The sequence below is a fragment of the Drosophila suzukii genome, chromosome 3 (assembly GCF_043229965.1).
Source record: "Drosophila suzukii chromosome 3, CBGP_Dsuzu_IsoJpt1.0, whole genome shotgun sequence".
Lineage (NCBI taxonomy): Eukaryota > Metazoa > Arthropoda > Insecta > Diptera > Drosophilidae > Drosophila > Drosophila suzukii.
In genome coordinates this window covers 53,770,275-53,797,013 of record NC_092082.1, presented here as the reverse complement: position 1 = coordinate 53,797,013, position 26,739 = coordinate 53,770,275, and the positions used below count along the sequence as shown (strand labels likewise).

Below are 26,739 nucleotides of genomic sequence, written 5' to 3'. Positions count from 1 at the left end.
TAATTTAACGGAAATGGAATGCTCTCAGAAAGATTATGATTAAGCTCTTAAAGTTTGAAAACTACAACAAACTTTTAATGTATGTGGATGCGAATAACTTGTATGGTTGGGCAATGTCACAACCTTTACCATATAAAGACTTTAAGTGGATGTCTACCAAAGACATAGACAATTTTGATATTCATAATATTCCAATTGAAAGCAAATACGGTTATTTTTTGGAAGTGGACTTAATATATCCGTGCCGTTTACATGATTTTCATATTTGTCTGGCCTCAAAAGAGGATAAGGTAAAAAAATTAATTGCTGACCTGGGAAATAAGAAAAACTATGAAATACATTATGGGAATTTGCAACAATGTATATAGAATGGGTTAATACTGAAAAAGATCCATAGAAAAGTTCAGTTCTTACAAAAACCTTGGTTAAAGAATTACATTGATCTAAATACTTTACTTGCAAAAAAAAAATTTGAAAAAGATTTTTTTAATTAATGAATAATTCTGCATACGGAAAAACAATGGAAGATCCCAAGCGCAGGGTCGATATTAGTACATGGAAAGCACATTGTGCAATTCAAATGAAAAGATTGTCTGTTCTATTTAATAAGCCAATGTATTTAGGACTTGCAGTATTAGACTTATCGAAATGGAAAATGTATGATTTTCACTATCAATATATGAAGCCAAAGTTTCAGGAAAAGTTACTCTTAAATTATATGGATAATGATTCATTTATCTATACAATAAAAACTGGGGATTTTTATAAAGATATTCGTAATGATCTTGAATAAAAATTTGATACATCGGACTGTTCAGATGAAGGAATTAATCTATATAATCTATATAACTTCAAAATAGTTAACAAAAAAGCTTAGGGTTTTTTAAAGATGAGCTTAACGGTAAACTCATGACAGAATTTGTAGGTCTGTGCTCAAAGGTTTATTGTTATAGAATAGATCAAGTTAAATGAAATTAAACGCCCTTTTGACGTAAACATTCTCCCACCCCCAATTGCGAGGACACCCGTAGCAAGAACCTCAGGGTAGTAGGCTCAGGAATATGTTGGTAGTGAAGATCGGTCGTCCGTATGTAGGAGAGTATGGTGGGCCTTGGAAGTCCTTGGAATGATTGTGAGCCAAGCAATTGGAGCAGTACTTCTGGATATGTACTTCCTGAAGCCGATTCTGGGGGCTTAGTCGTAGAAAGTGGTGGCCCTTCCGTAGAGGATGGATCTTTTGGCAGACTCGGCATTGGTAGGATTTAATACCTTGAGTACGTCTGCCATCCAAGGCGGGGTATGGAACCCAATATTCGGATGGAGTATTCTTAGGAGGGACTTTTTGTACGGAAACTTGCGCTGAATAGGACGAAATGATGTGTGGAACTGAGGCGGATACTGGCCTTGGAGGGTCGGATGGAATTGGCGGAGTAGTAGGGCCTCTGTTTCGATGCAGCAATGTGTGATGCCGATCTTGTGAGCGCTTGTGCAATCCCGGAATTGATGGCTGCTTGCAAAGCAATTGGAGCACAACTGCTTCCTTTGAATATAGGCTAGGCGATCGTCTACCGTCATTTGTAGGAAGCGTGGACATATACGCACGGGGTGTTTCTTCTTCGAACACAGATCACAGCCTTTGGGTATCGGAACTAGCCTTGTGTTAAAGGAATTTATTTTTCGAAATTCTGCCACTCGATTTGTGTATTTGGATTGGGCGTGGATGAGATTGGCAGATCGGAAGCTATCGACGGCCTCAAGAGCTCGATGGTGCTCCGTCAAATAGGAATCAAGCTCAAGCCACGTAGGAATTTCGGCTTTATTTTGGATGGATTGCTCCCATAATGAGAGAGTGAGCTTTGGTAGTTTTGTTGAGCACCTATAAACCAGGATAGGGGTCCAATACTCAACATTAACACCGGAAAATTTTAACCACACCGGAAAGTTAAGCAACCTTGAAAAGTGCGTTGAAGTTCTTTTAAGGCGGCTCCCAACTCTGTGCTATGGATTGCACATTGAAAAGTGTCTTCAGGTGACTGTTCACCTGCAATCGCTTATTTTCGAAACGCTCAGAAAGCCATCATTGCTGAGTGGGGACCTTGAAACTATGGAATGAGCTTCGCCACTTGTTTTTGAATTTAAGTGGAATAATTTTTCAACGGGCGTTAGACTCGGATTGTCTATGTATATTGCCGTGAAAAGGTCCCGGAAAGTAGGCCAGCGAAGATAATCGCCAGAGAAAACCTCTGTGTCGATAGGAGGGAGCCGACAGCTATAAGACGTGGAATTTTGGGACGGAGTTACTCAAGCTTGAGGTATTTGGGAGGAGCCCTTTTGGATTTGTTCCATCAGCTGCGCGGCAAATATTTCGTAAGTGGAGTACGTTTAATAATACTTGGACTTTAGTATGGATTTTGTGTCTGCGGCGCTCTCGCCTGCAGCTATAATGCAGTCGGAGCATATGTCGTATGCTGCCTTTACCGTTTGCCACAAGGATTTAGTTGCTTAATTGTGGTTTTAGCTGGTTAATAGCTGTTAGTAGGTGGTTACTATCTGTTTAGTAGCTGTTAACTAGTTGTATGCTAGTTGTTATAAGCTGGTCACCAGCGGTTTTGAGCTATTATGAGCTGTTATAGTTTTTTGTTAAGAATGATAAAAAATTCTTGTCCTCTAGATGGCGTTTGATGTGAAGTAAAAACTTAGACTGTGAATTTGAACGCGTGCAGGTCCACTTTTTATACTATACAGAGATCACATATACACGTACCCATACATTGATTTTCAACCCCCCAAATGTAAATTAACCATTTGAATATACCAGTTTTGGCTCCACATCTTCTACGAAAGAAAGTAGAAAAGAGAGGCTCAGGTGTCCACTGTTGTATGTATCAAAGTCTTGAACTCTATCGTAATTGTATTGTATTCTATGTCCCAAGTATTTCACAACTTCTCTAGGTGCCTGAAGATTTCCAAAACTATCAAAATTATGTATATTATTTTTGTTTTTATTGTTTGCAACCCAAGGTGTACCACTTGATCGTAAATTATCTAGGATTACTATACCACACTCCTGACTTTTTGGTGCTTCTGGGAGTAGATCTCTCATAAATACCCCTCTAAAATTTAGGATATATTTCTTAGTAAAATGTATAATGTCGATATTTGATAGCAGTCTATTGGGTACCAGAAAAATTAGTTTTTTTCGCTTCTTAATTCCTTTCTCCTTACTATAGGGCTTAAGATAGAAACCCTAACCCTTTCTATAGGGCTTGAGATATAATCCTTCTCCTACAGCAACACTTTCAATTTTCCTGTTGTGCCGTTTCTTCTCCTCCATATCTTCTTCAGCCATTCTCGCATCGTTAATTGTTTTTGTAATTGCTGCAGTACCACTTGCTTAACTACCAAAAGCGCTGAGGGCTGTCAAGATCGGCACGATTGGTAAAAAATTATATCCCGGAATATGGGCTTCAAACGGTAATGTATTAATTAGCTTATCGACAAGACCACCACCGTGTTTACAATTAAAAATACGAGTGATGCGATTATAAAATCGTTTCCTGTTTTTATTGATGTTTAATCATCAAAGATTTCTCATTGGATGAGGTACATTAAATTAAAAGATGCGTTTAATAAGTCATAAACAAAAAAAATTTTAGTTCGAAATATTAATGATGATAACGAGAAAAATCTACCGCTGCTCTTTTACCGAACACAATAAGGGCTCTAATTGTTGGCCCTTCGAATTGTGGTAAAACTAATATTATGTTAAGTTTAATAGAAAGTCTATATCACTTGCATTATCCTTGAATAGAAATAGTTCCATTATAAATACAAACTTTTTTCCACCTATCGAATTGATTGGTCGATGTGAGTGCGCTCTTATCGATTTTAATATGTATAATTCGATTCCAAATGTTGATGAAAAAATAATCTCTTCCACATCGGTGACAAGGTTATTACAATTCCAACTGGATCATATGAATTGAATGATATCACCGATTTCATTTACAATAAACTAAAAGACTATAACCTTGAAAACACATATAAAATTCAAAGTAATAATAATACACTTCAAGTTGAAGTTTTTTTTAATAAGGAAAAATCGGTTGGACAACTGTTTGGTTTCCATCAAAAAGTACTAGAACCACATCCTACAAAAACCTATCGATCTGATCAGACAGTGAACATATTACAAATTCATAAAATTCGCTTGGAATGTAATATAATCATGTAGATAATACACCGAATCAAACGTTACATGAGTTTAGCATTAATGTTCCGCCTGGGTGTAAAATGACAGTGACACCACATAACCTAATTTATTTACCAATAAACTGTGACGAAATAAGCCCACTATCTTTACGCACAGTTGATCAAAACGATGATTTCGTGAATTTACAACCCTAAAAAGTGGTATATTTCTGGATAATCTTCAAAGTCAAAATCTATTAAATTCCGGATGGAGCAGTGGAGACGAAATTTCTACGGGACCCCACTTTAACTTTTCTGTACCATTAAAAAATTTGTTGAGATTTGCTGAGGATTATAAAAAAGTTTTGTTAAATTGTAAACACGAACTAGTGTTTATGCTAACTAAGAATCTTGGTGATGTGTTTGAACAAACCAGAAATTAACAAACTTTTAAGCTGGAAATGACGAATATAACCTGGATAATTCCCCATGTAACTTCGAACGATTTTGCAAAAATTAAGATGTACGATATTATTAAAAGTGGTGTAAGCCTAACAATCGCATTCCGGAGTTGGGATTCATATGTTAACCCCAAATTGGGGTATGGGAGTCAACACAGCTGGAATGTGAAATTGTCGGCTAACCGCGAAAAACCAAAATTTGCCATAATTGGATTTACACTAAATGGAGAACTTATCACAAATAACTCATCAAACTTGAAAGTTCACTTGAATTCTGAGTCATATCCATATGATGCTCATATATGCTCACCTATATGAGAAGTATACAAGATTTCAATCTAGTTACTATAATCGTGAATCACAACCATTGTTGACCCCAAATTAATTTAAAATGAAGGCCCCTATTATTGTGGTTGATTTTTCATATCAAAACGAATCAGTGAAAACTGGTCCTATTGATGTGAGAATTTCAATAGAATTGAAGAAACCAAGTCATGAAAATACCCAAGCTTACTGTCTCCTCATACATGACCGTCGCGTGTTCGCAATACCAAAATAAATTAATAAATGTATTATTATGCTACAAAGTAAACTTCTGACTTTTTATTTAGAGTTAAAATTACAGGTACTGAGAATGGAAAATATTTCCTTGACTGAGATATGTCGGCTACTTGCGAGTTACAGCTAGCAGTCAGCAGTGAGGTCGTTGGCGTGATTTCCATGATCTTGTCAATAAGCGTGGCGCTTCAGGATTGTACATGTGTCCCTTTTATTGCGCTGTCAATGAGAGTACGCCTTCAGGCTTGGGCATGTGTCCCTTTTATTGCGGTCAGGTAATGGACAGGTGGCATGACATGCTTATGACCCATTTGTGGAAAGGAGAGAATCTTAGACAATTTACCAGAAAAACGGTCTGGGGTGGAAACAAAAATGTGTGTTTGAAAATATTCGACATCTGAGAATCATTAACTTTTGAGATTTATTTTCTTGGGGTTCTTTTTGATTTATAAATTAGTTTTACAATCATTGGAAATTTTATTCCCCAACATGATCGGACATGTTTCTCTAAGATAACCATCTTTGATTACTTTGGGTGTGCGACCTTTCTCACGTGCACAGCAACACCTGTGATAATGAGGCAGAAGGGTACGTGATCACACCTTTCCTCAACATGATCGGATATGTTCCTCTAAGATAACAACCTTTGGATACTATTGTTGTGCGACCTTTCTCACGTACACCTTGCTCACGTGACTATTAATTGCATATAATGAGGGGAGGGATACATGATCAATATTGTCACATGGGGACGTGGGGGCGATGGGGGCAATTAAATATACTCTTTATAGACATGATCGTGACATTTTTATGACCTTAAAGCTTATTAAAATCAGTTAATTTATTGGATTATAATAATTGTCCCAGAACCCGCATACGTTAAAGTTGGTGGAGGGGGGCGGGGGCCATTAATATGCGAATTGTCCAAGTCCGCGTTTCCATACTACTAGTACCGTAATATAATGGATCTATATTTATAAAATATATATTTAAATGGAACTTTTTTGATTTTAGTTTAATTCTTATTTTATGTTGCGTGTTTCTTCTTATTGATATAATAAATGTCTTTGAAAATCTTAGTTTTCAAATTATTAAAACTTTTTTCCTTATGTTAAATGTAATTAAGTTTAATGTAAAATAACATGATTCCTTTTTTTTTAAGGTATGGCCATAACGTATGAAAATGTTGTAAATAGAAAATGAAAATAAGCGTAATATGTTAATAAGAAATATTAGTGCGCTTTTTATCAAAAAGTCAAAAAGCTGCCGATTTGGCCCTTTCCATGCCTGCTAAGTCCAGGCAAGGGAGGTTCAAGATCGCATTCAGCGCTTCATTCGGGGTGGTTCGAAGGGCTATCTTGGGAGGCAATGTTGAAAACTACAAATATTCAACTTGAATTTCTGACAGATATAGATATGTAAAGATTTATTCAAAGTAGCATTCGAGGTGGTTTAGTTCAATGTTGTTATAGATATACAAAAGCAAATAATAAATATTTGTCAGATTATGATTCCTCGAAGGAGTCTTAATTTGTAGTGTATGTGGATGCGAATAACTTGTATGGTTGGGCAATGTCACACCCTTTACCATAACAAGACAATTTTAATATTCATAATATTCCAATTGATAGCAAATACGGTTATTTTTTGGAAGTGGACTTAATATATCCATACCGTTTACATGATCTTCCATTTTGTCCGTCAAATTGTCTGGCCTCAAAAGAGGATAAGGTAAAAAATTAATTGCTGACCTGGGAAATGATAAAAATTATGAAATACATTATCGGAATTTGCAACAATGTATACAGAATGGGTAAGTACTGAAAAAGATCCATAGAGGAGGTCAGTTCTTATAAAAACATTGATTAAAGAATTTCTTTGATCTAAATACTTTGCATAGGCAAAATGCAAAAAATAAATTGGAAAAAGATTTTTTAAAATTAATAAATAATTCAGCATACGGAAAAACAATGAAAGATCCCGAGCGCAGGGTCGATATTGAGCTTATTAGTACATGGAAAGCTTCGGATAGCAAGAAGACTGGACGAAAAGCACATTGTGCCAAAACTTTAACTTCAAAATCCAATTTTCATAGTGCAACTAAAATTAATGATAATTTCTATGCATTTCAAATGAAAAGATTGTCCGTTCTATTTAACAAGCCAATGTATTTAGGATTTGCAGTATTAAACTTATCGAAATGAAAAATGTATGACTTTCACTATCAATATATGAAGCCAAAGTTTCAGGAAAAGTTACTCTTAAATTATATGGATACTGATTAATTTATAATACAAGTACAATAAAAACTGAGGATTTTTAAAAAGATGATCTTGAAGAAAAATTTGATACATCGGACTAGGTTAGTTTAGGTTAGGACGGCTGTCGGACTATGGTCCTACACACTTAGACCTCTATGGGTCCATTGTGAAACCGCATGACCTCGTTTTTTCTTCTCTAGGGTCCCGTTTCTGGTAGTTTCAACCTGCGTTAAGCTGATCAGCATGTCTTCCACCCGGAAGATATAATAAAGGCACTTATGTTTTTGAGATTAATCTCCGATATTTCGGTAAGATCGTCGATGAAGGGACTTCTTAAGTGTTTCAGTCTGAGTCTGCATAGGGCTGGGCAGAAGCAGAGAAGGTGTTCTACCGGTTCCACTTCTTCCTCATCCCTGCAGCTTCTGCAGAAATAATTTTGCGGGGCTTTTAGCCTGCCGACATGTGCGACAAGAAGCCAGTGGCCTGTAAGAGTTTGAGTAATTCCGAGGTTTTTTTGTTGTTTATCACAGGCCATGTCTGGTGAGAGATACGACATTCTGGTGCGTTTTGCCAATGGGTGTTGGCTAGTGTGTTAAAGTATTTTTTTATATTTAGCTTGCAAGTTGCCATGGGCATACCGACATTCTCCTCTCCTGGTAGGAGAGGCTTGGTGGTGCCCTGCCTGGCTAACTCGTCCGCTATGCAGTTGCCTACGATGTCCCGGTGACCCGGAACCCATATTAGGCTGATAGTAAACTGATTTGACATCTCGTGGAGAGATCTGCGACAGTGTGCTATTATACGGGAGTTGGTGTTTGTCGAGTAGATCGATTTAATAGCCGCTTGCCTATCACTATATATGTTTAGGTGTCCTCTTTGGAGGCTAAAGTTCCGAAAACAGGTTAGTGCTTCTTTTATATCATGGACCTCTGCCTGAAAGACGCTACAGTGGTCCGGTAGCCTGAATGACTTCCTGATATCTAATTGTTCGGAGTATACACCTCCGCCAACGTGTCCTTCTAATTTGGAGCGTCCGTCGTGCCCGGTCGGCCCTGCTCCCATTCCTCTCTATCTGGAATCAGGGCCTCAAAGGGTGTGTGAATGTATTCAATGGATTTGCATAGATCCGTGATCTTCGGAATCGATTTATCATGCTGGAGAATTTTATCATAGCCATAAAATTGGGCTTTACACTTCCCTGTGTCCCTCAGTCAAAAAGCTGCCGATTTGGTCCTTTCCATGCCTGCTAAGTCCAGGCAAAGGAGGTTCAACATCGCATTCAGCGCTTTATTCGGGGTGGTTCGAAGGGCTCCACTAATACACAAAGCCGCCATTCGCTGTACTTTGTTTAGAGGAGTCAGTATGCATTGTTTGTGCAGGGCGGTCCACCACAGAGCCACTCCGTACAGAAGAATTGGCTTGACTACCGCTGTGTATATCCAGTTGACTATTCTAGGGGACATGCCCCATCCTAGCCGAATTGCTTTTTTACAGGAGTAAAGTGCAATGGTCCCTTTTTGGTTCTCTCTTGGTTGTTTGAGTCGCTTGTCTAATACGAACCCCAAGTACCTGGCGTGATCGCAAAAAGAGATATTACAATTGTTTAGAATGGGTGGTTTGAGTTGTGGAATTTTGTATCTTATTGTAAATAGAACAAGTTCCGTTTTCGAGGGATTTACCCCGAGTCCGTCCGCTATCGTCCATTCCGATAGTATTTTAAGTTTAGCGGTCATAAGATCGCAAAGTGTTTGTGGATATTTTCCATTAAAGATGATGGCGGCGTCGTCTGCGTATGTCACAACCTTACAACCTCCTCCTTCTAGAAGCAGCAGTAGTTTATTTACTGCGATATTCCACAGGAGGGTGATAGTACACCTCCTTGCGGGGTGCCTCTGTTCACTAGTCTAGTCTGGGTTGAGGTCCCTAGTGTGGCTGTGACCATTCAGCTTATCAGCAATTTATGGATTAGCCTCACCATTGGCGGCTCAACCCCTAGTTCTGTGAGAGATTCTGTTATAGCAGTGGGGAGCACTTTATTGAAGGCTCCCTCTATATGCAGGAAGGCGATCAGTGTGTATTCCTTGATGCTGAGTGATTTCTCGATGCTGCTTACCACCAAGTGTAGCGCCGATTCGGTTGACTTACCTTTGGTGTAAGCGTGTTGTGCTTCTGATATTTGTGTCGGGTCTACGGTGGCCCTTATGTGTAGGCTTATCATTCTTTCAAAGCTCTTAAGCAGGAATGATGTTAGGCATATTGGCCTAAAATCCTTTGCTGTGGTGTTGGCCTTGGGAATGAAAACCACCTTTCTTTCTTGCCATGCTGTTGGTAGTTCTCCTACCGCCAGGATGGATTGGAAGCTTTTTTTCAACCAGTTTATGGCTATTTGTCCTGCTTGTTGGAGGTGAGCCGGTGTTATCCCGTCCGGTTCCGGCAATTTGAATGGTTTGAAACTACGAATGGAACATTTCATATTGCGGTCTGATAGGAGTGGATCTAGTTCGATTTCCTCTCCTGCTCCTCTTTCAGGAGGATGACCTGTTTGTTGGCTCCCCGGGAAGTGAGCGTCTAGGAGCAGGTGCAAGGACTCTTTACTGGAGTCTGACCATGATCCATTTGCCTTCTGAGGATAGCCCAAATGCGTGGCTGTCTTAGAGAGTATTTTCCTGAGCCTTGCGGCATCAGTTGTTTTTTCTATATCAGAGCAGAAGGTCCGCCATGCAGTTCGTTTGCCTCTTCTAATGGCCTTGTTGTACGAGGCTAGTTCATGCTTGTAGTTCTGCCGGTTAGTGTCCTCATTTCCCACCTTTGCTCTGTTAAACAGGCATCTGCAGTTGGTTCTGAGGATGGATAGTTGTTGAGTCAACCAGGGGGTTTTTTCCTTCCCTTGGTTTCCCTGTAGGAGCTGTCCAGCTCCTGTGGGTCTGTAATGCTTTCTGACGGTTCCATGGGGAGGATATTCGTCAGAACTTCTTTGTACCTGTGCTCGTCTGGGGTTAGCGAAACTGACCGGCAAAGGCAAGTCAAGGGAAAATATAGCTTCTATGAATTTATGGTCTGAAAAAGAGTGCTCGTCAGAGACTGCCAAGTTTTTGACTGCGCCTACAAGTGAGTCTGATACCAATGTTGGATCTATGATCGTTTGCAAAGTTCTAGTTATGAAGGTATTGCCCCTAGTGCATAAGAATAGGTTCGAATTTAGAATAAAATGAAAAAGAGACTCACCTCTATCGTTGCTATTTGGGCAACCCCACTGGTTGTGATGACGTTGGCGTCACAGCCTATTACAAAACCTTTCCTGAGCTTTCGCACTCCTCTGCCAGTCCTCTGATGGGCGCATCTGGGGGTTTTCCTTTTCAAAGGCCAAGTAGGCCGATAGTATCCTTATAGAGCCGCTTTGCAACTCCAGGCTTACTGCGGTGTTATCTCCTTTGCTGAAATTGCGAAGCAGAAATATACTAAGATGCCTTTTGGCTAATATGCAGGTTCGAATTTTACCTTCTTTCGGGTCAAGCATAAGCTTGTATTCCTTTATTCCTAGTCCAGAAACCTTGCCTACCACTACCCAAGGTTCTTGTACTAGGACTAGGTCGGCTCCGCCTTCGGTCAGGCGAAGCAAAAGTGCAGCAGACGCTGCTCTACTGTGGTGCAGGTTTATTTGTAGAAGTCTTAGTGACATCCACAGCTACAACCTTTACCACAGTGATGTCGGCCTCCTCTGAGTCGCTGAGGTCCACGTCCTCGATAGCCGGTTCGAGAGATCCCATCTCTCTACCCGGGACGAATCGGTAGAGTAGGTGCCCCCAACTCCTCAGCAAGCACCTGCTCGGATGGGTTGCCGGCAGAGCTTCCAGCGGCGTTGGAGTCGCCCTTGTAGATCTTAACGTGGATTGCACTAAACCCGATGTTCAGCACTCCTCGTGCAGTCTCGATTGGAGCAACTGACTCCTTGTTTAGGACCAACACCGCCTGGTTGACATACCCTTCCTGCTCCTCCACCTTGACAACTTTCCAGGCCTTCGTGGGGAGGTGCGGGTTGCATTCTTGCAACATGATGTCCTCCGGCGCCTTGATCGCTGCTGGAAGCCAAATCCTGGCTCGGGGCCTACTGGGGACATTACACCAGTCTAGCGCGACGATGTTCGCCCCTTTGTAGACCTCACCGAGCTTGCTCGTCGCCTGTTTGTATAGATCAGCCGACCGCTGACTATCGCAGGCCACCACCTTCACGCTGCCCTGGTACCAGCCCGCGTCCATGCAACAGGTCGATGTGCCTGGCTTCTCCCGCACCTTGCGCAGGGAAATGAGGGAAAGATGCCTTCCAATTGTTACTGGGGATCCTGCCCTCCGGATTGCCCTTGTCTATGAGACCGAGTAAGACTAGGTCCTTGGTAATTTCGGCGAAAGAGACCGAGGGCTGGATTTTGGATCTCTTCGCCGATGGTCCGGGTAGATCGAGGGATCGCTGCCTTTTCGCCTGAGCCCCATCTTGGGTTGGCTTACGAGGGCAGTCCGATTAGTACTTGGCCTCACCGCCCGATTGCGTCACTATCGCAAGAGTAATTTACTATAGTGTAGTACATTCTCGTAGACGGCTACTGTCGAAGTTTCAGCCGAATCGGACTCGTCGTTTTGTTTTGAATGCGTGTGGAGTCGGACGTGTCCGCGGATTTTAGAAAAATGGAGAAAGAGCAATATCGGTCTGTGATTCGATTCTTGTTTTTGGAAGGAAAATCGCGCAGCGAAATCAAAGAGCGATTTGATGCTGTGTACGGTGACTTTTCTCCTTCGATGGCGACCGTCAAAAATTGGTTTAACGAGTTTCAACGTGGTCGCAATTCGGTTTTTGATGAGCCACGCCCAGGTGCCCCGAAAATGGCTACCACGGAGGACAAAAATCCACGATCTCGAATTGGCAGACCGCCGACTGTAGATACGCGAGATAGCTGAGACAGTAGGCATGTCAAAAGACCGCGTGGGTCATATCCCGAAGGAGTTTCTGCGTCGTTTCGTGACCGTCGACGAAACATGGATCCACTGGTACACACCAGAGACCAAGGAACAGTCGAAACAGTGGACTTCACCCGGCGAACCTGCTCCGAAGAAGGTGAAGACTGCCCCATCGGCCGGAAAGGTGATGGCCACCGTTTTTTGCGATTCACAAGGTGTGATCTTCATCGACTACCTGGAGAAGGGCAAAACGGTCACAGGGCTGTACTATGCCGAATTATTGGGCCGATTCGCCGCCGAATTGCATTTAGCGAAGAAAAAAGTGCTCTTCCATCATGACAACGCAACGGCTCACATTTCAGCCCTCGCCAAGGCCAAGTTTGTCGAATTGTGCCACGAACTGCTACCCCATCCTTCATATTGTCTAGATTTGGCCCCGTGTGACTTTTTTTTCCAAACTTGAAAAAGTCACTCGCTAGACAGAGATTTGCGTCGAATAAGGAGGTCGTCTCCGCCACAGAGGCCTATTTTGCAAACCTCGAGAAAACGCATTTTTCAGACGTGTTAAAGAAGTTGGAGCATCGCTGGGTCACGTGTATAGAGGTGATATTTTCGTTTTTCTTTTGGAGGCTAAGTACTTATCGTAATTAGGAAGCCCCTTCCTTGCCCATTTCACCTTCTTTATCCATTCAGGCGATGGTGTGGCAATATTGCTCCTGTCATGAGAGCGCAGAGTCTGGGCGGCAGTCCGCCTTTCTGGGTAAGTAAATTTATTTGTGCCAGCGGGTGGCCCGAGCCCCTTTGCTGTGCCCACCGCTGTTTTGGGCGCAGAAGCGCCCGTGGCGGAGGCATTCGCGGCTGGCATTCTGCCACCCGAGTTTGGGATGCGGCCCTTTAAGGACCTTGCTGGTGCGGATGTTGGAACCAGTGTTTGGCATTTCCGTAGGTTTTTTAAGAGTTCCTGTCTCTGTACATTGTTGGTCCCATGAGTTGAGGAGAAGGGGAAAGGTCCGCCCGGGCAGAGATCCGCGATGCCCAGGTAAGGCGATAGTTAGAAGGGGGTCGCCATGTCCCTAAGCACATTGATTCATACTGGGCGAGTTTCGGTCCGTATTGCACAGTAGTTCGGCCCGGAGTGAGATGTTGTTTTGGGAGGGGAGATGGGTAGTTGTTGTGTTGGGTATGGGTTTGGGTATAGCAGAAAGCGATCAAGATCGGCTCCGTTTTTAGCTAAAAGAGTGCTAGCCGATAAAGGGTGATAAATATAAAGAACCACTAATCAGTGGAATTATAAAAAATGATTTCTATATGGATGATTTCATGACAGAATCAGGCAGGATTAAAGAATCCAAAGAAATCATTAAACAGGTCTCATTGGAGATAGAAAAAGGAAGGGATGAATTTGAGGAAATGGATTTCGAATCATCAATAAATTATTGAAAATGTCGAAAACGCTGGAGAAAACAAAACATTAAGCATTGAAGAGAATGAGTCCGTAAAGGCTTTAGGGCTTCAATGGGAGCCTTTTAAGGATGAATTTAAGTTTTGCGTTAAATACTACTTACAATCAGTAAACACATTAATAAAAGGCTAGTATTGTCGAACCTAGCAAAAATGTACGATCCATTAGGATGGCTATCACCGGTCACTATTGTTGGGAAATTATTTATGCCAAGACTTTGGTTAGAGGAAATAAATTGGGATCAAGAACTAGATGTAAATGATTTAAGCAAGGGGAAGTTGTATGAAGAATATTTTTTATTTTTGGAAAATATTAGGATTCCGAGATGGATAAAGACACATGTAAATTCAAGATATTCAAGTTTTCAAAACTTAGAGCGGATTAGAGCTTCGGTATTAAGATTAATTGGTATTAAAGTTAAAAAGGCTTCATATCCAACTTTTCTGACAGTTGATGAGTTGAAAAGCGCTAGAGTACTGATTATTAAAAAACAACAGGAGCGTCAATTTATTTCAGAAATAGTTTGCTGTAGAGACGGTAATCAAATCCATTCCAAGTGTAAGATATTTGGGTTGCACCCATTCTTATATACAGATGGAGTTCTTAGAGTGGGATGAAGGCTGCAAAATAGGAATATGCGATTTGATGTCAAGCACCCAATAATATTAGATAAATGCCATCTAACTGATTTAATAATTAAAAAGTCTCGCGCAGAGACCTTACTTGGTGGAATTAATCTAATGAGAAACCAAATACAAAGGGTATTTTGTATACTTTGGTTAAGAGACTCCCTCAAGAAAATATTACGAGAATGTGTTACTTGTGCGAGATATCGACAATGTACAGGTAAATGCTTCATATCCCTATCTTAAGACAGGAATAGACTATGCGGGACCATATCATCTAAAATGCTCAAAAAATCGCAGGCAAAAGACATTTAAAGTTTATATTTCAGTGTTTGTGTGTATGGCTACTAAGGCCATTCACTTAGAAGCTGTTAGTGACTTATCGTCCGATGCAATTTTAGGAGCACTAAAAAGATTTGTATCTAGAAGAGGGAAATGTACTAATATTTATTCGGTTAATGGTACTAATTTTGTAGGTGCTGCTCGGAAGTTGGGTGAAGAATTATAATAGTAGAGTAGCTTCAGAAATTAAAAACGACAAAATTCATTGGCATTTTAACCCGCCGGTAGGACCTCACTTCGGAGGTATTTGGGAAGCAGGTGTTAAGTCCGTAAAATATCATTTAAAGCGTGTGATTGGGGATAATATGTTGACACGAAGAAATGGCAACACTGTTATGTCAGATAGAAGCGGTGCTGAATTCAAGACCCTTATATACTACGGGGGACGATATTAAAGATAATGAAGTTCTAACACCAGGCCACTTTTTAATAGGAAGACCACCATTAGATGTGGTTAAGTCAATCCAAGACAATGAGAAAATTTGTAGCCTCGATAGGTGGAAACTGATTAAAAAAATGAAAAGAAATTTTTGGATGAAGTGGAAGGACGAATATCTTTACACACTGCAGCAAAGATATAAATAGATTTCCAAATATATAAAAAGGGCAACTGGTGCTCGTAAAAGATGAAAATTGTCACCCAGCCAGATGGTTAATGGGAAAAGTAGAGGAGGTTCACGAGGGTAAAGAAAATAAAGTTCGAGTTGTAAAAGTTAAGACCCAAGAAGCTTAATTTACAAGGCCAATAACAAAAATTTGTATTTTAATTGGTGTAAAACAAGCAGAGGATGTTATGGAAAAGCAGTTGAAAACAAATAAAGAGTATCACCAAGATTTTTAAAATTAGGCACCGTAATGGTAATACTATTGCTTACATTGTTCTGTTAAGGCTCACAAGGAGCAGCAATAAAAGGCGAAAATAAATCATTTAGCATTCAAAATATATATAAGACGGCTGCCATATATTTAGATCCATTAGGAGATGTAGAAATTATAAGCCCATCATGGAATCTTGTGATTTACTATAACATGGATGCCCAATTTCACATAATTAAAAAAGTAATGTGCTGATACAGAAAATGAGAATTGTTTGCGGTAAGCTTCATAGCTTCGAGGATCAATGCAATATAGTTTTGGATAATATGCAAAATCAGTTAATAGAACTAAAAAAAAATAATAATCTATTTATGATGCAAAAGAGATCAAGAAGCAAACGTGCTCCTTCCGAATTCATGGGTTCCAGACACCCTATACATTTATTCTTGTACACTTTATCTCTCACTCGCCTGTGTTATCTATTTACACATACACGCGCATGAAGAGCAGCTTAATTTGTGTGTACATGCAAGAGCTTTGCCAAATGCATTGCCTCGGTCAGTGCTTTTCCATTCATTTCTTCCGGTTACGTGTTTACGATTTGATTCAGCCTATTCTTGTAGTAATATACCCAGCTACCCAGTCAGTCACATTTTTGCTACCAACGCAACCAAAGCGCATCGCGATTGATTGTACTAAATTATATTGAATGTTCGGTGAAGACAAATAAAAATCAATTTAAACAGTTACGCTTCTGGCGTCTAATTTGTTTGTTTTCGGGACATTTTAATTAAAATTAGTACTTGTCATCGGTGATCTATAGATATCTGCATCGTATAAAACCGTCCTCTAACCTAAGTCGTCATACGGTGTGTGATTTAACAGCGGGGCTTTTGCAAAAGCCAAATCACTCGTGCGCATAACAATGCCACGAAATTTGTGGAAGATATTCAGTCAATCCCGATATTAGTCGCGCGATTGGCCCAGCTACAGGACAACTATTTGCGACTTACGGAGGATTGGTACGCCTACGACTCTCAAGAGGGTTGGGAAGACCCTGCTAAAGACGTTGATATATACGAGGCAAAACACTACGCTACATACGCTACTCTCAGTAATAAGCTTGAAGATTTAAAGGCAGTATTGATAGCGACACAATACTCTTCTTGTTTCCGATCAATCACTCAACACTACTCGCAGAAGCCATTTGGACTTTCAGTTCGAGCGAATCAAGCTCCTAACCTTTTCAGGAAATTATAAGGATTGGAAACATTTGTCGGACATGTTCACGGCATCGATCGCATCAAATACAAATTTCACTGATTACCAAAGATTTCACTATTTGAAATCCTACCTGCCTGGCGAGGCGTTCTCATTAGTGAAACATATTCCCGTGACTAATGAAAACTACAGTGAAGCCTGGGACTAGTTGGAGAAGCGGTTCAACAAAAAAACGCTTATTTACCGATCATTTGTGAACAGTTTTTAAACGCTAACTAGTGTCACAACCAGTAGCATCAGCACTGTGCGTAAATTGGTTGACGGCGCCGATGAAGTTATTCGTGGGTTAAAAGCACTTCAGTGCGATGAACGAGATCACTGGTTAATTTGTATATTATTATCAAAGTTAGATCCTGAAACTCGGCAGTCATGACCCCAGCGCGCAGAATCTGAAAATTAGAGTTTGACCATCAACCAATTTCTAACTTTTCTCACATCTCACTGCAACACCTTTGCAGCCTGCCAACTCGCTCGCGCGCCTCAATCTCGACGATCTGCTGCTACTCATCATTCTGACGCCCACCAGAAACGCGACGAAAACAAGTGTTTATATTGCCAGCAGACTCATCAACTGTACAGGTAACCAATTTTTAACGTTGGACATCGAAGCTCGCCGGGAATTTCTGAAAACCACAAAGCTCTGTTTTAACTGTCTCAACGCTTCAAACACGGTCGGCTATTGCACATCGAAACACACATGCCGGGTCTGACGCCGCAAGCATCATACACTGGTCCACGACACGCCGCATCCTTTTCGAACTGGAGAGCACAATGAGTCGCCTAGCATAAACACCGGCAATCTGCCCTCAACACCCCGAGCTAGATCTTTCAGCACAAACAATCAACTTCGCACTCACGAAGATAAACCATCAGGCAGCGTTCCTCCTGTGGGGGACAACTACACTCATCATACCTTGGAAAATATTCCGTATGCAGGTTCGCAAACCCTATTGCCAACCATTCTCGCAGACGTCGACGACGCTTGGGGAAACACAACAAAAGCAGAATGCACTTAGACACGGGATCCTCCATTACTTTGCCATCGAAATTATTTGTTCAGCGGATTGGCGTACATCGAACGCATGCACGAAATTTAATTCTTGGTCCGGTCGCAAACAACGCCGGTCATACTCGAGGGCGCGCACACTTTAAGCTGCGCTCTCGGCATTCGGATCATATCATTGAGACGGACTCCTTCACTTTGTCCTCGCTGACGTCATCGCTTCCAACGCAAACTATTGACACATCATCCTCAACCTAGAAGTAAATTTCAGCACTTCCTGGATCTTTAGATGTCATCGTTGGATCTGATCAACTATGGTCTCTATATACCGGAGAAAGAAAATATTTTGGTAAGGACTATCCCATCGCTCTCAATACAATTTTTGGTTGGATTATTGCACGCTCGTACACTGCCTGCGACGACCACATCACTCCGGCCGGCACCCATCAGGCAGATCTCGACACGATAGTTCGATCGTTCATGGAAATGGACAATGTGCAACCTAACCAGTCTCTCTTGGACTCCAGTGATCCCACAGAGAGTCATTTGGCAAACACTCACACGTGCTCCGAAGACGGAGTCTATATCGTCGAGTATCCCTTTAAGGATGGAACCCCGCCTATCGACTCAACTCTTCCCCAGGCTACCAACCACCTAGTCTCATTGGAGCGTCGGTTTCGTCGACATCCGGAACTCAAAAATCAATACGAGGAGTTTTTATATGACTACTTGCAACGCGGTCATATGGAACAACTGACATCAGCCAAAGTAATGGACGACCCTGACACTTGCGTTTATCTACCGCACCACGCTGTCATCAAGCAGGATAGCCTGACGACCAAATGTCGGGTGGTCTTGGATGGATCTGGGAAAGACAGTTCTGGAATCTCCTTAAACTACAGACTTTATATTGGGCAACCGATTCAGCGGGGCTTGCCTACGTTTCCAGCAGCACCGATATGTTCTATGTGCAGATATTGAAAAGATGTTTAGAGGGATTCAAGTTTCCAGGCGTCACACCAATTTTCAACGTTTTCTGTGGCTCAAAAATGAGAATGAACCTATGCTTCATTTTCGGCTGTTAACAGTCACGTACGGCTTAGCACCCTCTCCATTTCTGACCGTTCGAGTTTTAAAGCAACTAGCTGGCGATCATCGCCTCGAGTACCCGGCCTCATCACAAGCATTATCTCGTGATGCTTATGTGGACGATATCCCAACTGGATGCGATTCGGTAGAAGATCTTTCAGTTCTAAAGACGGAGCTGATTGGACTCTTAGGAAAACGAATTTCAAACTACGGAAATGGAGCTCTAACTGCTGGAACCTTCTGCAATCATTATCTGAAGATGATCGATGTTATGACCCAGTACAGCTCAGCTCAAAGCTTCACCCATGGAGTCGCCCGTCAAGGCCCTTGGTCGAGATGTAATGTTCGTCAAACCTACGGAATTCGATCTCAGCATTGTCCCCACGAAACGATAACTGTTATCGCAACATTCCAAGATCCAACGCCTACCACCGTGCTTCTCAAGCTCATCTTCCAAGAAAGTTTGAGTTGAAACACATACGTCTGCAACAGAACGGCTGAAATACTGAGCGAATACCACCGTAGCTGCTGGAGCCATGTCCGATCCGAGGATAATCCCGCCGACTGCGCATCCAGGGACTTCACCCATCTAAGCTTCTTGACCACGAACGGAAAGGCCCATCCTTGATGGCCTTGCCACAATACGAATGACCTACTATCTACTAGCAAGTTCCGAGATAATACAAATTTGAAAGTCAGAGCAGAGGAACGTCCAGCCAAGCCAACAACTCAACATAGCTTTAGTGACGAAAGTATCGACGAGTTGCTGATCAATAAGATCTCATCCTGGACTCGGCTCATAAGAGTAACTAGCTATTGTTATTGCCTTATTCATCGTCTGTGCTTGCAGCACAGGCCTTATTCTGAGTACCTAACTTAAACGGAACTGCAGGCAGCTCGAGACCAACTTCTTCGTCACATCAAACAAAGGGCCTTTAAAAGAGAATGTACGCAGCTGGAAAACGGACGGATTTCTTGATAAGGACGCACTAATGCAAGTTGGCGGACGAATCGAGAGGTCGACCATTAACTACAACGCCAAGCACCCGGTTATAATTCCAAAGAGTTCTCCAATCGCCGAGCTCCTGCTACGACATTCTCATGTGACGAATCTTCACACTGGAGTGGACGCCCCTTTCACAAATCTTTGACAACAGTACTGGATCTTGGGTGCACGAAATATCGTCCGAAAGACTGTCTTGCAATGTAAGCGCTGTTTCCTCCAACGCAGGAGCACAAGTAGCCAGATCATAAGAGAGCTACCTGTACCTCGTGTTCAAGCCAGCCGTTGCTTTCAACATACCGGCTTGGATTATGCCGGGCCAATTTCAATTTCAATCGAGTCAGTCGAGCAGTCACCGATCTAACAACCAAGGCCTTTATTGCGGCTTTCCAACGATTCATTGCTCGGCGATCCAAACCAACTGATCTCTACTCAAACAACGGTACCACCCTTCATGGCAGCAAACGAGTACTCGACGAAATGCGGCTGCTAGCCATGGAGCAACGCAATGATGAGAATTTAGCAAACTTCTTATCCAACGTAGGAATCCTGAGGCACTTTATTCCGACTTCTGCCCCGCATTTCGGGGGAATATGGGAAGCCGAAGTTCGGTCCATCAAGCTACATAAGAAAAGGATAATGGAATCAAGGAATTGTCTACAGTTTTAATACAGATTGAAGCCTTACTTAAGTCTCGTCCTCTTTGCTCATCAGGGGATTTGTAGCGTGTAACGGTTGGATGCTGTGGATGAAATCGGGAATCTGCAGTTGCGGGGCACGCTATTAGGGTCCGGCACTCGCTCGTCGGCTTTGGGGGTGGAGGTCTTGCGCCTACAGATTCGCGTACTGACATTATTATCACTAAGATCAGAAATAAGCGTGCTAGCGACAAGAGAGGATAGTAAACTAAAACCGGAAGAGAACGATAAATAAATTCAGGAATAAGTATTATAGGGACAGAAAAGTTTTGGAGAAAGTTAGCTATGCGAATCCAACCTATGATCACCACCTTAAAGCATGGCTTCGGTGACCCCTTTGATACCCTACGATCGAGAAATCATCAGCTTAGTTCAGTTCAATGTTATTTATAGATTCATGGTTTTATTCCTGTTCGAAAAGGTAATTAATATTCCGTGGATAGCGATACAAGTCATATTTAATATTTATAAAAAGAACATAGGGTATTTAAAAAAATAAGGCATAGGAAGAAATTATTCATGATATAACAATGTATTTTACTAAATATAAATTTTAGCTTAAAGAAATAGTTTTCCGATAGTTCTAGGTATTCTGTATTATTTTTTTTTAGTTTAAAAATACTTCTTCAAGGGACTTTTTAAATTTATCAATTCATGTATTCAGACAATTAGAGACTTTAAGATTTAATAGTAGGCGATCGTAATTTATATTAAACTTCTTTTGAAAATCGCAAATTAATTCATAACGAATGCAAATAACAAAAGGTATTTTAATTAATAAATTGTTTTTAGATCGGGGTTTATGTTTAAATAAGTTTCGTTCACTTTACGGGTCGGCGAGAAATGGGAATAAAGTAATAAATATGTGATTAGTTAGTGTGACTCACGACATTTCCTCCAACGTTGAAGATCGATCTCCGGACGGGATGGGTTGGCTGTAATGTTAATTGTAGCGATATTTCTCGCCATGTAGAATTTAAAGGGCAAATAAACATTTCTCTCATTTCTCTTAGACGCGCGAACGGTTTAAACTAGACTTGTAACCCGTACCTAATTCAACGTACTTCCTTGAATGCTTTACAATAACAAATTTTCATTTAAAACTAAAAAAAAATCTAGCTCTTCTTAAAATTAAATTAATGCTTCTCGGCGTGCATTATCTCTTTTAGCCCGAGTGACTGGTTATTTTCTTTCAATTTGTCAAATATAACTATCGCTTTACATGGCGTTGCCACTTGAGGCTTTACGAAAAATTATTGTTTGCTTTATGGTTTACATATCTTTGATTTCATTGATTTTCTTTTCACATTAATTCTTAAATTCGGCTTTTGAAAGCGCGTTGGTTATATAACAGGGTTAGGACTGATCCAATACGAAAGAGAGTTTTTATCTCCATTAAGGTTAAGCCCAGTTGGCTAGTGTGCCATGCTAGGTTAAGGCCGTTCACACACGCGGCGCTTTTACAACATAAACGGGTAAAAATCACTAAATCTGCGGCAGCGATATTCCGGCTGGTGTATGGATGCGCGGCATGATGGGCATCGGAACAGGTTATATAATTGAAACTGCCATCGGTCCTCTTTATATAAACTGCTCTTCTTGGTCGGCACTACATGACCCGTAGATAGGTAGATAGTACTTCAGGGCACTAATCTCTCCAAATCATTCCTCGCGGGCCAACCTGACTATTGGGCATTCAAAATAATTACAGATATGGCGACATGTGTGTCTCAAAAAACCATACCTGACGATTGAGCCCCGAGATTTGATTTTTGGCCTTCTTGAGGTAAATCCTCCAGTAAATTGGCCGAATCAATAAGATGCGTCTTTGGCGGCAACTTGTGGCAGCACTGGCTGGGTTTTCCACCCGGAATTTTAAAAAAATACCTGTAGTGAAATTTTTGTTGGAGGTTAAACACGCCCCAATTTGTAGGGGTGTGAAATTATTAGGAAAAGATTCTTGTATTTTTTTAAAATATAAAATAGCGCTACTGGTTCCGCAACCTGGTGGCAACCACACATCCTAGAAAATACTAAACGATAATTTCGTATTTTCTAACACTGCTTGTCAGAGGGCTTGCACCCGCCATTTGCGTTTTTTCGTTCTCTTATTTCTGATCTTTCGGCCAAAGCACACGCGTTTTAAATCAAATCGAATTTTGCAAAGAAGTGCTAAGTCCACGTGTGTATATATATATGCACCATATCGGGCTTAATAACCGCCCAACAAGACAAAAGACTAATAAGTAAACCACCACAAAGCTATTTCCAAACGCCCAAAGTGGCTGGCGTAATTTAGCTGGCACCGATCGCAACATCCAACTTATAGTTGAAAAACTAATTAGGTGAGCATATGGAATTTAATATTTTTCAATAATTGTGTACTAATGGATAAACGAAAGTAGGAGTGCGCAGCGCTATTTGATCAAATCGCCTGGTGCTCGTTTTGGCCCACTCTGGCTGCCAACACGTGGAGCGGGACTACTCGAGCCGAGCCACATACAGTTTACCAGTGCAAATTTAAGTTTCGAGCCAAGCTTTCCAACCGTTGTAAGACGAAGGAAAACTTAAGGTAAATAAAAGTAAACCCAGCCTTGACCAGTTAGTTATTATGTTTGCCGTTCCTAGATTGATACACGTGTTGTTCGCCATATTCTCCTGACCAGTTGCGAGTAACCTAACCCCGGACTGATGGTTAGCCATCGACACGTCCAACACGAGCGTATCGCGGATAAGCAGACACCCGGGACTCTTGTTCTAGCTGTTGAAAATGCCGCCTCGCAGCTAAGGATTCACTCCCGATCTCGGCAGCCGATCTGACTGTTGCATCGCTTTTGTAGTTTTTAGAATAGATTTAAATTTTATAGAAATTAAGCTTATTACACGGGTACAGTATGTATATTTGGACTTAGATTGACTGTTAACTAATAATATTTTGTAGTTCACTCAGCATACACACATCCTCGTTTACTCACACCGTCCACAGGCCTGTCGACTGCACTGGAAACAGATTTAAAGTATTCATGTTGTAAGTACGGCATAGCCGACCGTCTGTTAACATCAATCTGAGCCAAGTAATATAACTATAGAATAACTATAGATTCAAGTTTCGACACCCGTGCTATTTTGTTGAAGACTACCTTTTTTCTTTTTAAAACTTAATTGTTAACGTAAATTTTTGAATGAAGAACATAAATGAAGTCATTTGTACCCATTATATGGTTAATCTGCCATGGGCAAGCTAACGTTAAGAAAATCATAAGCAGCCGCCATGGGCAACTTATCTTTAATTGAATTTTGGTACGTATTTGAGAATGAAGTATAAAATGAAGTGAATTTGTTTGCGAATTGGGACACCTGAAGTAACTGTGCATCAGTAATAAGGGCATTGGCCACATACGCAAAGCGAGCCTATGCAAGGTTGGGTGGGTTTTTGAAGAGGAATTAAAGGACATCTGCAATTCCTCACACTTAGTATAAAATTAGATTCTTTGAGCTTTGGTTTAGTTATTCAATAGTTCCCTACTCTGTCTACTATTTAAGTTTATGTGACGGCGCGGCTCTTTAGGTAGCAAAACCCCACTCCCATTTTCCCTGAGCACAGCCGACCCTGTAGGCAGAGTACCCTGCCAGATAGCCGCACACATTGCCGTGTTCGTTACATATTCTTTGGCGCCCAACGTGGGGCGATCGGAAATCAGGAAAATACCGTATCTTGAGTAGATAACAGAGTTAATTTTTCGTGTCGCTACCCAATGCAATATTCTAAAGTAAAATCCAATTTTTTTTGTATAGTTTCCTAATTTGAGCCTTAATGTGATACTTTGGAATTCAGACATCGCGCGTTCTTGCAGGTGCTGAACCTAGATTATGTTATCGCTCAATCCTAATTCCCAGATCAACAATAAATGAATTGCTTCGGAATGTGAGATTTGGGGAAAAGCTCGAATTCGCACCAAGCAACATTATTCTTTTATTAATCACATTTGATACACCTAAGAAAAGTCATTAGAGATTTAATTTGTTGGAAATTTCTAGCAAGTACTCATGATTATATTTTTAGAGACCAAACATTAAGTTATTACTGCTTTGAGATTTGTTTAGCTGAATAGTTTTTGGAAAGACACTCACTACTGCACTTGCTTCCTAATATTAAAAGTCTTTTGCTCAACAGAAACCCTACTTTTATATTAATATTCATTTGATGCACGGTAACTAAAGGATAGTCCCAATTTTAAATCAGAGTTTTTTATATTTACAATATTTGAGAAATTATTATAATACTACAACATGTCAGTTCAGCCTAATCGAGACGAGGTTGCAGTCACCGATAGTGAACATGAACGTTCTCTTTGTATTATTTGCAATGATACTATGGTAATAGATACTGAACTTGCAGAAACCCCTTGTAGACATAAATTTCACAGAACATGCGTGGTACTGTGGTTAGGAACTAATGGAACTTGTCCGCTTTGCCGAAGTGCTTGTACCCTGGTACAACTGATAACCTTTCCTGCTGCTCAACCGAATAGGTCTACTAATGATACTAATAGGGAAGTTCGAGGTGCTTCTGCCAATCAAGCTACTGGTGCCGTTAACCGAACTAGACCAAACACAAGAGCGAATTCCCATCAGAACTCAACGAATCAGAGAGCACACTCTAGCTTGAGAAGCCAAAACTCAACACATAGATCAACTGAACGTTCTAGCATTTCCGAAACTCGAGTACAGCAGTTATCACAGACTCCTTAGAAACCTTTCGCGTTAGCATGGTTGCAGCAGTAGCGGATGAGATCAGTAATACGATGCGAAACCTTCAGTTGGCTAATAATTCCCAAAATCTGCGAAATAATATCCCAGTAGAAAATCCTGGTAACTTAAATCGATCCAATGCAAGCAGAGTTGATAGTAATCAAGGCTCTAGTATACGATTGCCTTCAGGTGATCCTTTGACACAAGCCGTATATCGTCCTGACAAAGTTTCAAGCGTTATTTCAAATTGGAATGTGAAATTTACTGGCATGGCAAATGACATGCCTGTTGAAGACTTCATCTATAGGATAAATAGTTTGACTATACAATGTCTAAACGCAAACTGGAATTTGCTATACCAGCTTTACAATTTTACTGGCGTTTCCAGAGAACTTCAAGTGAACCGAATTGGTTTCACCTGTGTACAAGTCTCCGTGAACGGTATAGAGAACAGCGCACTGACGAAGAGATTAAAGACTCTCTTCGACATAGGAAGCAGAAAAGCGGAGAAAATTTTGACGATTTTCTAGATGCCATCCTAACGATTACAGATGCTTTGCGTGAGCCTATGTCCGACAGTGAAGTTACCAACGTTAAAAAGAACCTTAAACCTGAATTACGACTAGAATTATTACATGTTTTGACCCCAAACATTGCCTCCTTAAGAGCAGAGTGCCACAAACGCGAACGATTTCTCATTAGCATGGCAGGTAGACCGGCAGCCCGGCGTCTTCCAAACCGGCGATTTGTAAATGAGCTAGTGCAGGTTGAAGAGCCTAGGGAAGAAGAGAATTATCAAACATTGAACGACGTAGAAATAAATGCGATGCGCAATGCTGAGCGTTATAAATGTTGGAATTGTGAGAAAGCCGGACACAGATATCATGATTGCCTCAAAGCCAGACGCATATTTTGCTATGGGTGTGGTCGTCTTGACACTTATAAGCCTAGTTGCTTGAAATGTAAACCCCCCTCGGAAAACTCGTAAGAGCATGTCCGTTAATTCTGACTGGTGGATATCCTGTTTCAAACTCAGCATCAATAGGAGGTATTAATCATCTTCCATCTTCTAATTTAAGTAACTCTCAACCTGACTCGACAACATATAACCCAGAATTAGACAAACCCAACTGTATGTTAATTAAAAACACTACAGAGCCCTCATGAAACTTTAAAATTATCCCCTACCATGAAAGAGTACGTAACTATTATCAACGCAGAGCGGAAATATTTACACTACGAATTA

The 26,739-nt window shown here is 41.1% G+C and overlaps 1 protein-coding gene and 1 long non-coding RNA gene across 2 annotated transcripts in view; both read left to right on the top strand.

Annotated features, from left to right (window-relative positions):
* Positions 1-26,739, top strand: part of lovit (loss of visual transmission) — a 654,250-nt gene that overhangs the window by 269,498 nt on the left and 358,013 nt on the right. The gene's annotated exons all lie outside the window — the stretch shown is intronic.
* Positions 22,709-23,930, top strand: LOC118878499 (uncharacterized). The gene is made up of 3 exons (XR_011604296.1): positions 22,709-23,086; positions 23,147-23,313; positions 23,370-23,930. It is a non-coding gene; the product is annotated as an uncharacterized lncRNA (long non-coding RNA).